Genomic DNA, 13745 nt, shown 5'->3' on the forward strand with positions numbered 1-13745 from the left:
ATAATACGCCCAGAAAAGAGGCGAAAAGGAGAAAAACGTAAAAAAACGTGAAAAAAAAGTAAGAGGAAGAGAAGGGAAAAAAAGGTGGAAAGGGGTTTAAAAGTGATTTCGGCGGAGAAATATATATATATATATATATATATATATATATATATATATATATGCGCACACACACACATAGATATAAACGTATTCTCCGTTGAGATATTGCAGCCGCTGCTGTGTCCAGGCCCAGGAGCCTTAGCACTGTGCTGTGATGTCACTCAATACCACTGACATCACTAGGTGTAAACAACATCTCTCCTTTGCTGTGTATGTGACTATGGAGCTGTTTGGTGATGTCGTCTATTACGGCCTTCATAGAAGCAACAGGAGATTGTTGCATCCATCTTGAACCCTCAGAACTACAGTGCTATGATGTCACTCACTTCCACAGGCCTTGCAGAGTGTAAACAACAACAACCCAGCTTTGTTGTGTATGTAACCAAAGGGATTTGTGATGTCACCTAGAACCTTCACAGCAGCGACAGCTTTATGAGGAGCATCAGCACTGCTCTGCCTGAGCAGAACCATCACCGCCATAGGTTGTCAAATAACCCGGATTTAACCCACACAGGTAAGTCCAATGGGGTGCAGGCATGTCCTCTATGCTTACAGCTTCCCGTGGGTGTTGGTTTGATACCGTTTGGGGACAGCCAAGGAGGCATCTGCAGGCAACAAAGGTAGGTGTGTGCTTGTGTGTGTGTTTCCTATGCAGATCCTAAGCCCAGTGTCACATGCAAGTAGGAGGAGTAAGAAGGGTTCCTGGCAAATCCGGGTTATGGATTGCATTTAAAAAGGCCCCGTGGGAGTGCAATGGGCCCCTGTCTTGCTGCTTAGCAATAATGGTATGGGTTTAGGTTCTGCTGTGTGTACTGGTGGTTGACTGCCCCCCAGCCCAGAGTGTGCATGGAAAATTGTCTGGCAGCCTCCTCCCTGACAGCAAGCAGTGATAGTGCCCATGAAGGGGACCTTGTTGGGCCCGCCCCTTTCACGGTTATCGCTTCTCGGCCTTTTGGCTAAGATCAAGTGTAGTATCTGTTCTTATCAGTTTAATATCTGATACGTCCCTATCTGGGGACCATATATTAAATGGATTTTTGAGAACGGGGGCCGATTTCGAAGCTTGCTTCCGTCGCCCTATGCATTGACCCGATATGGCAGTATCTTCGGGTACAGTGCACCACCCCCTTACAGGGTTAAAAAGAAAGATTCCTACTTTCATTGCTACCTGCTTGCTGGCTAGCCAGCTAGCCAGCCCTGTGGGCCTTGCTGCTGCTGCAGCCAAAAAACAAAAGGTGGTGCTGCTGCTGCTTCTGCTGCTTCTGCTTCTGCTTGTGTCTGGCCCCTGTTGGAGCGTCCAGGCACAGGACTTCTGCTGCTGCTGACTAAATGGCCTCCTTAATTGGATCATTTGAGTAGCCAGCACACCTGTGCAGGTAGGGCATGACCATGATAGGCAGCTGCCTTGATAGCGGGTGGGTGCTGAATGTTCCTAATTGACAAAATAAGATTAATGCTTATGAAGAAATATAAAATCTCATCCCTTCCCCAATATCGCGCCACACCCCTACCCCTTAATTCCCTGGTTGAACGTGATGGACATATGTCTTTTTTCGACCGTACTAACTATGTAACTATGTAACATAACATGGGGGGGGGTCTCCTGGCTGTTCACACAGGTGTGTCATTGCTGTACATTGACCATGCATTGCTTCTGTGGTATTGCAAAGGCAAAGACAAATGCTTCCAGCCATCCATTGCACTAATGGATTGGTCATCAGCTGGCTGTCTATGTCCCGCATCAATATAGACCAAAGTACAGAGGGTTAGGCTATGCTATTGTGCACCTACCTGATGCATCAGAAGGTGCGAGGCCCTTGCTAAATTCTGTGCACAGACTTTGAGATCTATGCTTTAGACTGTATCTAAACCTGCTCCAACATGGACTGACATTCTGGCCTACTTTCAGCCGATGCGACTTGTCTGTCGCTGAACAGTCGCTTTTTATGTATTCAGCACCTATGTATAATGTTGTAAAAATGCTCTAGAAGCTAAAGTCGCAGAAATGTCACACATATTTGGCCTGCAACTTTCTGTGCGACAAATTCAGACAGGAAAAATCAGTATAAATCCTTAGAAAATTATCCCCCAGTGTCTCCATCTGCTGGCGGTATTGAATAAGCATTGCTGCACTGATGGGGTATGCATTAGACGAAAAAAAAAGAAGAAAAAGAAGAATAATACGCCCAGAAAAGAGGCGAAAAGGAGAAAAACTTAAAAAAACGTGAAAAAAAAGTAAGAGGAAGAGAAGGGAAAAAAAGGTGGAAATGGGTTTAAAAGTAATTTCGGCGGAGAAATATATATATATATATATATATATATATATATATATATGCGCACACACACACATAGATATAAACGTATTCTCCGTTGAGATATTGCAGCCGCTGCTGTGTCCAGGCCCAGGAGCCTTAGCACTGTGCTGTGATGTCACTCAATACCACTGACATCACTAGGTGTAAACAACATCTCTCCTTTGCTGTGTATGTGACTATGGAGCTGTTTGGTGATGTCGTCTATTACGGCCTTCATAGAAGCAACAGGAGATTGTTGCATCCATCTTGAACCCTCAGAACTACAGTGCTATGATGTCACTCACTTCCACAGGCCTTGCAGAGTGTAAACAACAACAACCCAGCTTTGTTGTGTATGTAAACAAAGGGATTTGTGATGTCACCTAGAACCTTCACAGCAGCGACAGCTTTATGAGGAGCATCAGCACTGCTCTGCCTGAGCAGAACCATCACCGCCATAGGTTGTCAAATAACCCGGATTTAACCCACACAGGTAAGTCCAATGGGGTGCAGGCATGTCCTCTATGCTTACAGCTTCCCGTGGGTGTTGGTTTGATACCGTTTGGGGACAGCCAAGGAGGCATCTGCAGGCAACAAAGGTAGGTGTGTGCTTGTGTGTGTGTTTCCTATGCAGATCCTAAGCCCAGTGTCACATGCAAGTAGGAGGAGTAAGAAGGGTTCCTGGCAAATCCGGGTTATGGATTGCATTTAAAAAGGCCCCGTGGGAGTGCAATGGGCCCCTGTCTTGCTGCTTAGCAATAATGGTATGGGTTTAGGTTCTGCTGTGTGTACTGGTGGTTGACTGCCCCCCAGCCCAGAGTGTGCATGGAAAATTGTCTGGCAGCCTCCCTGACAGCAAGCAGTGATAGTGCCCATGAAGGGGACCTTGTTGGGCCCGCCCCTTTCACGGTTATCGCTTCTCGGCCTTTTGGCTAAGATCAAGTGTAGTATCTGTTCTTATCAGTTTAATATCTGATACGTCCCCTATCTGGGGACCATATATTAAATGGATTTTTGAGAACGGGGGCCGATTTCGAAGCTTGCTTCCGTCGCCCTATGCATTGACCCGATATGGCAGTATCTTCGGGTACAGTGCACCACCCCCTTACAGGGTTAAAAAGAAAGATTCCTACTTTCATTGCTACCTGCTTGCTGGCTAGCCAGCTAGCCAGCCCTGTGGGCCTTGCTGCTGCTGCAGCCAAAAAACAAAAGGTGGTGCTGCTGCTGCTTCTGCTGCTTCTGCTTCTGCTTGTGTCTGGCCCCTGTTGGAGCGTCCAGGCACAGGACTTCTGCTGCTGCTGACTAAATGGCCTCCTTAATTGGATCATTTGAGTAGCCAGCACACCTGTGCAGGTAGGGCATGACATGATAGGCAGCTGCCTTGATAGCGGGTGGGTGCTGAATGTTCCTAATTGACAAAATAAGATTAATGCTTATGAAGAAATATAAAATCTCATCCCTTCCCCAATATCGCGCCACACCCCTACCCCTTAATTCCCTGGTTGAACGTGATGGACATATGTCTTTTTTCGACCGTACTAACTATGTAACTATGTAACATAACATGGGGGGGGGGGGGGGGTCTCCTGGCTGTTCACACAGGTGTGTCATTGCTGTACATTGACCATGCATTGCTTCTGTGGTATTGCAAAGGCAAAGACAAATGCTTCCAGCCATCCATTGCACTAATGGATTGGTCATCAGCTGGCTGTCTATGTCCCGCATCAATATAGACCAAAGTACAGAGGGTTAGGCTATGCTATTGTGCACCTACCTGATGCATCAGAAGGTGCGAGGCCCTTGCTAAATTCTGTGCACAGACTTTGAGATCTATGCTTTAGACTGTATCTAAACCTGCTCCAACATGGACTGACATTCTGGCCTACTTTCAGCCGATGCGACTTGTCTGTCGCTGAACAGTCGCTTTTTATGTATTCAGCACCTATGTATAATGTTGTAAAAATGCTCTAGAAGCTAAAGTCGCAGAAATGTCACACATATTTGGCCTGCAACTTTCTGTGCGACAAATTCAGACAGGAAAAATCAGTATAAATCCTTAGAAAATTATCCCCCAGTGTCTCCATCTGCTGGCGGTATTGAATAAGCATTGCTGCACTGATGGGGTATGCATTAGACGAAAAAAAAGAAGAAAAAGAAGAATAATACGCCCAGAAAAGAGGCGAAAAGGAGAAAAACGTAAAAAAACGTGAAAAAAAAGTAAGAGGAAGAGAAGGGAAAAAAAGGTGGAAATGGGTTTAAAAGTGATTTCGGCGGAGAAATATATATATATATATATATATATATATATATATATATATATATGCGCACACACACATAGATATAAACGTATTCTCCGTTGAGATATTGCAGCCGCTGCTGTGTCCAGGCCCAGGAGCCTTAGCACTGTGCTGTGATGTCACTCAATACCACTGACATCACTAGGTGTAAACAACATCTCTCCTTTGCTGTGTATGTGACTATGGAGCTGTTTGGTGATGTCGTCTATTACGGCCTTCATAGAAGCAACAGGAGATTGTTGCATCCATCTTGAACCCTCAGAACTACAGTGCTATGATGTCACTCACTTCCACAGGCCTTGCAGAGTGTAAACAACAACAACCCAGCTTTGTTGTGTATGTAACCAAAGGGATTTGTGATGTCACCTAGAACCTTCACAGCAGCGACAGCTTTATGAGGAGCATCAGCACTGCTCTGCCTGAGCAGAACCATCACCGCCATAGGTTGTCAAATAACCCGGATTTAACCCACACAGGTAAGTCCAATGGGGTGCAGGCATGTCCTCTATGCTTACAGCTTCCCGTGGGTGTTGGTTTGATACCGTTTGGGGACAGCCAAGGAGGCATCTGCAGGCAACAAAGGTAGGTGTGTGCTTGTGTGTGTGTTTCCTATGCAGATCCTAAGCCCAGTGTCACATGCAAGTAGGAGGAGTAAGAAGGGTTCCTGGCAAATCCGGGTTATGGATTGCATTTAAAAAGGCCCCGTGGGAGTGCAATGGGCCCCTGTCTTGCTGCTTAGCAATAATGGTATGGGTTTAGGTTCTGCTGTGTGTACTGGTGGTTGACTGCCCCCCAGCCCAGAGTGTGCATGGAAAATTGTCTGGCAGCCTCCCTGACAGCAAGCAGTGATAGTGCCCATGAAGGGGACCTTGTTGGGCCCGCCCCTTTCACGGTTATCGCTTCTCGGCCTTTTGGCTAAGATCAAGTGTAGTATCTGTTCTTATCAGTTTAATATCTGATACGTCCCCTATCTGGGGACCATATATTAAATGGATTTTTGAGAACGGGGGCCGATTTCGAAGCTTGCTTCCGTCGCCCTATGCATTGACCCGATATGGCAGTATCTTCGGGTACAGTGCACCACCCCCTTACAGGGTTAAAAAGAAAGATTCCTACTTTCATTGCTACCTGCTTGCTGGCTAGCCAGCTAGCCAGCCCTGTGGGCCTTGCTGCTGCTGCAGCCAAAAAACAAAAGGTGGTGCTGCTGCTGCTTCTGCTGCTTCTGCTTCTGCTTGTGTCTGGCCCCTGTTGGAGCGTCCAGGCACAGGACTTCTGCTGCTGCTGACTAAATGGCCTCCTTAATTGGATCATTTGAGTAGCCAGCACACCTGTGCAGGTAGGGCATGACATGATAGGCAGCTGCCTTGATAGCGGGTGGGTGCTGAATGTTCCTAATTGACAAAATAAGATTAATGCTTATGAAGAAATATAAAATCTCATCCCTTCCCCAATATCGCGCCACACCCCTACCCCTTAATTCCCTGGTTGAACGTGATGGACATATGTCTTTTTTCGACCGTACTAACTATGTAACTATGTAACATAACATGGGGGGGGGGGGGGTCTCCTGGCTGTTCAGCTGTTCACACAGGTGTGTCATTGCTGTACATTGACCATGCATTGCTTCTGTGGTATTGCAAAGGCAAAGACAAATGCTTCCAGCCATCCATTGCACTAATGGATTGGTCATCAGCTGGCTGTCTATGTCCCGCATCAATATAGACCAAAGTACAGAGGGTTAGGCTATGCTATTGTGCACCTACCTGATGCATCAGAAGGTGCGAGGCCCTTGCTAAATTCTGTGCACAGACTTTGAGATCTATGCTTTAGACTGTATCTAAACCTGCTCCAACATGGACTGACATTCTGGCCTACTTTCAGCCGATGCGACTTGTCTGTCGCTGAACAGTCGCTTTTTATGTATTCAGCACCTATGTATAATGTTGTAAAAATGCTCTAGAAGCTAAAGTCGCAGAAATGTCACACATATTTGGCCTGCAACTTTCTGTGCGACAAATTCAGACAGGAAAAATCAGTATAAATCCTTAGAAAATTATCCCCCAGTGTCTCCATCTGCTGGCGGTATTGAATAAGCATTGCTGCACTGATGGGGTATGCATTAGACGAAAAAAAAGAAGAAAAAGAAGAATAATACGCCCAGAAAAGAGGCGAAAAGGAGAAAAACGTAAAAAAACGTGAAAAAAAAGTAAGAGGAAGAGAAGGGAAAAAAAGGTGGAAATGGGTTTAAAAGTGATTTCGGCAGAGAAATATATATATATATATATATATATATATATATATATATATATATGCGCACACACACACATAGATATAAACGTATTCTCCGTTGAGATATTGCAGCCGCTGCTGTGTCCAGGCCCAGGAGCCTTAGCACTGTGCTGTGATGTCACTCAATACCACTGACATCACTAGGTGTAAACAACATCTCTCCTTTGCTGTGTATGTGACTATGGAGCTGTTTGGTGATGTCGTCTATTACGGCCTTCATAGAAGCAACAGGAGATTGTTGCATCCATCTTGAACCCTCAGAACTACAGTGCTATGATGTCACTCACTTCCACAGGCCTTGCAGAGTGTAAACAACAACAACCCAGCTTTGTTGTGTATGTAACCAAAGGGATTTGTGATGTCACCTAGAACCTTCACAGCAGCGACAGCTTTATGAGGAGAATCAGCACTGCTCTGCCTGAGCAGAACCATCACCGCCATAGGTTGTCAAATAACCCGGATTTAACCCACACAGGTAAGTCCAATAGGGTGCAGGCATGTCCTCTATGCTTACAGCTTCCCGTGGGTGTTGGTTTGATACCGTTTGGGGACAGCCAAGGAGGCATCTGCAGGCAACAAAGGTAGGTGTGTGCTTGTGTGTGTGTTTCCTATGCAGATCCTAAGCCCAGTGTCACATGCAAGTAGGAGGAGTAAGAAGGGTTCCTGGCAAATCCGGGTTATGGATTGCATTTAAAAAGGCCCCGTGGGAGTGCAATGGGCCCCTGTCTTGCTGCTTAGCAATAATGGTATGGGTTTAGGTTCTGCTGTGTGTACTGGTGGTTGACTGCCCCCCAGCCCAGAGTGTGCATGGAAAATTGTCTGGCAGCCTCCCTGACAGCAAGCAGTGATAGTGCCCATGAAGGGGACCTTGTTGGGCCCGCCCCTTTCACGGTTATCGCTTCTCGGCCTTTTGGCTAAGATCAAGTGTAGTATCTGTTCTTATCAGTTTAATATCTGATACGTCCCCTATCTGGGGACCATATATTAAATGGATTTTTGAGAACGGGGGCCGATTTCGAAGCTTGCTTCCGTCGCCCTATGCATTGACCCGATATGGCAGTATCTTCGGGTACAGTGCACCACCCCCTTACAGGGTTAAAAAGAAAGATTCCTACTTTCATTGCTACCTGCTTGCTGGCTAGCCAGCTAGCCAGCCCTGTGGGCCTTGCTGCTGCTGCAGCCAAAAAACAAAAGGTGGTGCTGCTGCTGCTTCTGCTGCTTCTGCTTCTGCTTGTGTCTGGCCCCTGTTGGAGCGTCCAGGCACAGGACTTCTGCTGCTGCTGACTAAATGGCCTCCTTAATTGGATCATTTGAGTAGCCAGCACACCTGTGCAGGTAGGGCATGACATGATAGGCAGCTGCCTTGATAGCGGGTGGGTGCTGAATGTTCCTAATTGACAAAATAAGATTAATGCTTATGAAGAAATATAAAATCTCATCCCTTCCCCAATATCGCGCCACACCCCTACCCCTTAATTCCCTGGTTGAACGTGATGGACATATGTCTTTTTTCGACCGTACTAACTATGTAACTATGTAACATAACATGGGGGGGGGGTCTCCTGGCTGTTCACACAGGTGTGTCATTGCTGTACATTGACCATGCATTGCTTCTGTGGTATTGCAAAGGCAAAGACAAATGCTTCCAGCCATCCATTGCACTAATGGATTGGTCATCAGCTGGCTGTCTATGTCCCGCATCAATATAGACCAAAGTACAGAGGGTTAGGCTATGCTATTGTGCACCTACCTGATGCATCAGAAGGTGCGAGGCCCTTGCTAAATTCTGTGCACAGACTTTGAGATCTATGCTTTAGACTGTATCTAAACCTGCTCCAACATGGACTGACATTCTGGCCTACTTTCAGCCGATGCGACTTGTCTGTCGCTGAACAGTCGCTTTTTATGTATTCAGCACCTATGTATAATGTTGTAAAAATGCTCTAGAAGCTAAAATCGCAGAAATGTCACACATATTTGGCCTGCAACTTTCTGTGCGACAAATTCAGACAGGAAAAATCAGTATAAATCCTTAGAAAATTATCCCCCAGTGTCTCCATCTGCTGGCGGTATTGAATAAGCATTGCTGCACTGATGGGGTATGCATTAGACGAAAAAAAAGAAGAAAAAGAAGAATAATACGCCCAGAAAAGAGGCGAAAAGGAGAAAAACGTAAAAAAACGTGAAAAAAAAGTAAGAGGAAGAGAAGGGGAAAAAAGGTGGAAATGGGTTTAAAAGTGATTTCGGCGGAGAAATATATATATATATATATATATATATATATATATATATATATATATATGCGCACACACACACATAGATATAAACGTATTCTCCGTTGAGATATTGCAGCCGCTGCTGTGTCCAGGCCCAGGAGCCTTAGCACTGTGCTGTGATGTCACTCAATACCACTGACATCACTAGGTGTAAACAACATCTCTCCTTTGCTGTGTATGTGACTATGGAGCTGTTTGGTGATGTCGTCTATTACGGCCTTCATAGAAGCAACAGGAGATTGTTGCATCCATCTTGAACCCTCAGAACTACAGTGCTATGATGTCACTCACTTCCACAGGCCTTGCAGAGTGTAAACAACAACAACCCAGCTTTGTTGTGTATGTAACCAAAGGGATTTGTGATGTCACCTAGAACCTTCACAGCAGCGACAGCTTTATGAGGAGCATCAGCACTGCTCTGCCTGAGCAGAACCATCACCGCCATAGGTTGTCAAATAACCCGGATTTAACCCACACAGGTAAGTCCAATGGGGTGCAGGCATGTCCTCTATGCTTACAGCTTCCCGTGGGTGTTGGTTTGATACCGTTTGGGGACAGCCAAGGAGGCATCTGCAGGCAACAAAGGTAGGTGTGTGCTTGTGTGTGTGTTTCCTATGCAGATCCTAAGCCCAGTGTCACATGCAAGTAGGAGGAGTAAGAAGGGTTCCTGGCAAATCCGGGTTATGGATTGCATTTAAAAAGGCCCCGTGGGAGTGCAATGGGCCCCTGTCTTGCTGCTTAGCAATAATGGTATGGGTTTAGGTTCTGCTGTGTGTACTGGTGGTTGACTGCCCCCCAGCCCAGAGTGTGCATGGAAAATTGTCTGGCAGCCTCCCTGACAGCAAGCAGTGATAGTGCCCATGAAGGGGACCTTGTTGGGCCCGCCCCTTTCACGGTTATCGCTTCTCGGCCTTTTGGCTAAGATCAAGTGTAGTATCTGTTCTTATCAGTTTAATATCTGATACGTCCCCTATCTGGGGACCATATATTAAATGGATTTTTGAGAACGGGGGCCGATTTCGAAGCTTGCTTCCGTCGCCCTATGCATTGACCCGATATGGCAGTATCTTCGGGTACAGTGCACCACCCCCTTACAGGGTTAAAAAGAAAGATTCCTACTTTCATTGCTACCTGCTTGCTGGCTAGCCAGCTAGCCAGCCCTGTGGGCCTTGCTGCTGCTGCAGCCAAAAAACAAAAGGTGGTGCTGCTGCTGCTTCTGCTGCTTCTGCTTCTGCTTGTGTCTGGCCCCTGTTGGAGCGTCCAGGCACAGGACTTCTGCTGCTGCTGACTAAATGGCCTCCTTAATTGGATCATTTGAGTAGCCAGCACACCTGTGCAGGTAGGGCATGACATGATAGGCAGCTGCCTTGATAGCGGGTGGGTGCTGAATGTTCCTAATTGACAAAATAAGATTAATGCTTATGAAGAAATATAAAATCTCATCCCTTCCCCAATATCGCGCCACACCCCTACCCCTTAATTCCCTGGTTGAACGTGATGGACATATGTCTTTTTTCGACCGTACTAACTATGTAACTATGTAACATAACATGGGGGGGGGTCTCCTGGCTGTTCACACAGGTGTGTCATTGCTGTACATTGACCATGCATTGCTTCTGTGGTATTGCAAAGGCAAAGACAAATGCTTCCAGCCATCCATTGCACTAATGGATTGGTCATCAGCTGGCTGTCTATGTCCCGCATCAATATAGACCAAAGTACAGAGGGTTAGGCTATGCTATTGTGCACCTACCTGATGCATCAGAAGGTGCGAGGCCCTTGCTAAATTCTGTGCACAGACTTTGAGATCTATGCTTTAGACTGTATCTAAACCTGCTCCAACATGGACTGACATTCTGGCCTACTTTCAGCCGATGCGACTTGTCTGTCGCTGAACAGTCGCTTTTTATGTATTCAGCACCTATGTATAATGTTGTAAAAATGCTCTAGAAGCTAAAGTCGCAGAAATGTCACACATATTTGGCCTGCAACTTTCTGTGCGACAAATTCAGACAGGAAAAATCAGTATAAATCCTTAGAAAATTATCCCCCAGTGTCTCCATCTGCTGGCGGTATTGAATAAGCATTGCTGCACTGATGGGGTATGCATTAGACGAAAAAAAAGAAGAAAAAGAAGAATAATACGCCCAGAAAAGAGGCGAAAAGGAGAAAAACGTAAAAAAACGTGAAAAAAAAGTAAGAGGAAGAGAAGGGAAAAAAAGGTGGAAATGGGTTTAAAAGTGATTTCGGCGGAGAAATATATATATATATATATATATATATATATATATATATATATATATGCGCACACACACACATAGATATAAACGTATTCTCCGTTGAGATATTGCAGCCGCTGCTGTGTCCAGGCCCAGGAGCCTTAGCACTGTGCTGTGATGTCACTCAATACCACTGACATCACTAGGTGTAAACAACATCTCTCCTTTGCTGTGTATGTGACTATGGAGCTGTTTGGTGATGTCGTCTATTACGGCCTTCATAGAAGCAACAGGAGATTGTTGCATCCATCTTGAACCCTCAGAACTACAGTGCTATGATGTCACTCACTTCCACAGGCCTTGCAGAGTGTAAACAACAACAACCCAGCTTTGTTGTGTATGTAACCAAAGGGATTTGTGATGTCACCTAGAACCTTCACAGCAGCGACAGCTTTATGAGGAGCATCAGCACTGCTCTGCCTGAGCAGAACCATCACCGCCATAGGTTGTCAAATAACCCGGATTTAACCCACACAGGTAAGTCCAATGGGGTGCAGGCATGTCCTCTATGCTTACAGCTTCCCGTGGGTGTTGGTTTGATACCGTTTGGGGACAGCCAAGGAGGCATCTGCAGGCAACAAAGGTAGGTGTGTGCTTGTGTGTGTGTTTCCTATGCAGATCCTAAGCCCAGTGTCACATGCAAGTAGGAGGAGTAAGAAGGGTTCCTGGCAAATCCGGGTTATGGATTGCATTTAAAAAGGCCCCGTGGGAGTGCAATGGGCCCCTGTCTTGCTGCTTAGCAATAATGGTATGGGTTTAGGTTCTGCTGTGTGTACTGGTGGTTGACTGCCCCCCAGCCCAGAGTGTGCATGGAAAATTGTCTGGCAGCCTCCCTGACAGCAAGCAGTGATAGTGCCCATGAAGGGGACCTTGTTGGGCCCGCCCCTTTCACGGTTATCGCTTCTCGGCCTTTTGGCTAAGATCAAGTGTAGTATCTGTTCTTATCAGTTTAATATCTGATACGTCCCCTATCTGGGGACCATATATTAAATGGATTTTTGAGAACGGGGGCCGATTTCGAAGCTTGCTTCCGTCGCCCTATGCATTGACCCGATATGGCAGTATCTTCGGGTACAGTGCACCACCCCCTTACAGGGTTAAAAAGAAAGATTCCTACTTTCATTGCTACCTGCTTGCTGGCTAGCCAGCTAGCCAGCCCTGTGGGCCTTGCTGCTGCTGCAGCCAAAAAACAAAAGGTGGTGCTGCTGCTGCTTCTGCTGCTTCTGCTTGTGTCTGGCCCCTGTTGGAGCGTCCAGGCACAGGACTTCTGCTGCTGCTGACTAAATGGCCTCCTTAATTGGATCATTTGAGTAGCCAGCACACCTGTGCAGGTAGGGCATGACATGATAGGCAGCTGCCTTGATAGCGGGTGGGTGCTGAATGTTCCTAATTGACAAAATAAGATTAATGCTTATGAAGAAATATAAAATCTCATCCCTTCCCCAATATCGCGCCACACCCCTACCCCTTAATTCCCTGGTTGAACGTGATGGACATATGTCTTTTTTCGACCGTACTAACTATGTAACTATGTAACATAACATGGGGGGGGGGGTCTCCTGGCTGTTCACACAGGTGTGTCATTGCTGTACATTGACCATGCATTGCTTCTGTGGTATTGCAAAGGCAAAGACAAATGCTTCCAGCCATCCATTGCACTAATGGATTGGTCATCAGCTGGCTGTCTATGTCCCGCATCAATATAGACCAAAGTACAGAGGGTTAGGCTATGCTATTGTGCACCTACCTGATGCATCAGAAGGTGCGAGGCCCTTGCTAAATTCTGTGCACAGACTTTGAGATCTATGCTTTAGACTGTATCTAAACCTGCTCCAACATGGACTGACATTCTGGCCTACTTTCAGCCGATGCGACTTGTCTGTCGCTGAACAGTCGCTTTTTATGTATTCAGCACCTATGTATAATGTTGTAAAAATGCTCTAGAAGCTAAAGTCGCAGAAATGTCACACATATTTGGCCTGCAACTTTCTGTGCGACAAATTCAGACAGGAAAAATCAGTATAAATCCTTAGAAAATTATCCCCCAGTGTCTCCATCTGCTGGCGGTATTGAATAAGCATTGCTGCACTGATGGGGTATGCATTAGACGAAAAAAAAGAAGAAAAAGAAGAATAATACGCCCAGAAAAGAGGCGAAAAGGAGAAAAACGTAAAAAAACGTGAAAAAAAAGTAAGAGGAAGAGAAGGG

General features: G+C 46.0%; 6 non-coding genes across 6 annotated transcripts; all 6 read left to right on the forward strand.

Moving 5' to 3' along the window:
- The first annotated feature begins 1038 nt into the window (after positions 1-1038).
- On the forward strand, positions 1039-1228 carry LOC130333929 (U2 spliceosomal RNA). The gene has a single exon (XR_008875975.1). It is a non-coding gene; the product is annotated as a U2 spliceosomal RNA (small nuclear RNA).
- A 2080-nt stretch (positions 1229-3308) lies between these two features.
- On the forward strand, positions 3309-3499 carry LOC130333900 (U2 spliceosomal RNA). Its single transcript, XR_008875949.1, has one exon. It is a non-coding gene; the product is annotated as a U2 spliceosomal RNA (small nuclear RNA).
- A 2089-nt stretch (positions 3500-5588) lies between these two features.
- Positions 5589-5779, forward strand: LOC130333902 (U2 spliceosomal RNA). The gene has a single exon (XR_008875951.1). It is a non-coding gene; the product is annotated as a U2 spliceosomal RNA (small nuclear RNA).
- A 2097-nt stretch (positions 5780-7876) lies between these two features.
- On the forward strand, positions 7877-8067 carry LOC130333903 (U2 spliceosomal RNA). The gene has a single exon (XR_008875952.1). It is a non-coding gene; the product is annotated as a U2 spliceosomal RNA (small nuclear RNA).
- A 2089-nt stretch (positions 8068-10156) lies between these two features.
- Positions 10157-10347, forward strand: LOC130333904 (U2 spliceosomal RNA). The gene has a single exon (XR_008875953.1). It is a non-coding gene; the product is annotated as a U2 spliceosomal RNA (small nuclear RNA).
- A 2086-nt stretch (positions 10348-12433) lies between these two features.
- On the forward strand, positions 12434-12624 carry LOC130333906 (U2 spliceosomal RNA). The gene has a single exon (XR_008875954.1). It is a non-coding gene; the product is annotated as a U2 spliceosomal RNA (small nuclear RNA).
- The last annotated feature ends 1121 nt before the right edge of the window (positions 12625-13745 follow it).

This window comes from Hyla sarda, unplaced genomic scaffold, assembly GCF_029499605.1.
Source record: "Hyla sarda isolate aHylSar1 unplaced genomic scaffold, aHylSar1.hap1 scaffold_420, whole genome shotgun sequence".
NCBI classification, from domain to species: domain Eukaryota; kingdom Metazoa; phylum Chordata; class Amphibia; order Anura; family Hylidae; genus Hyla; species Hyla sarda.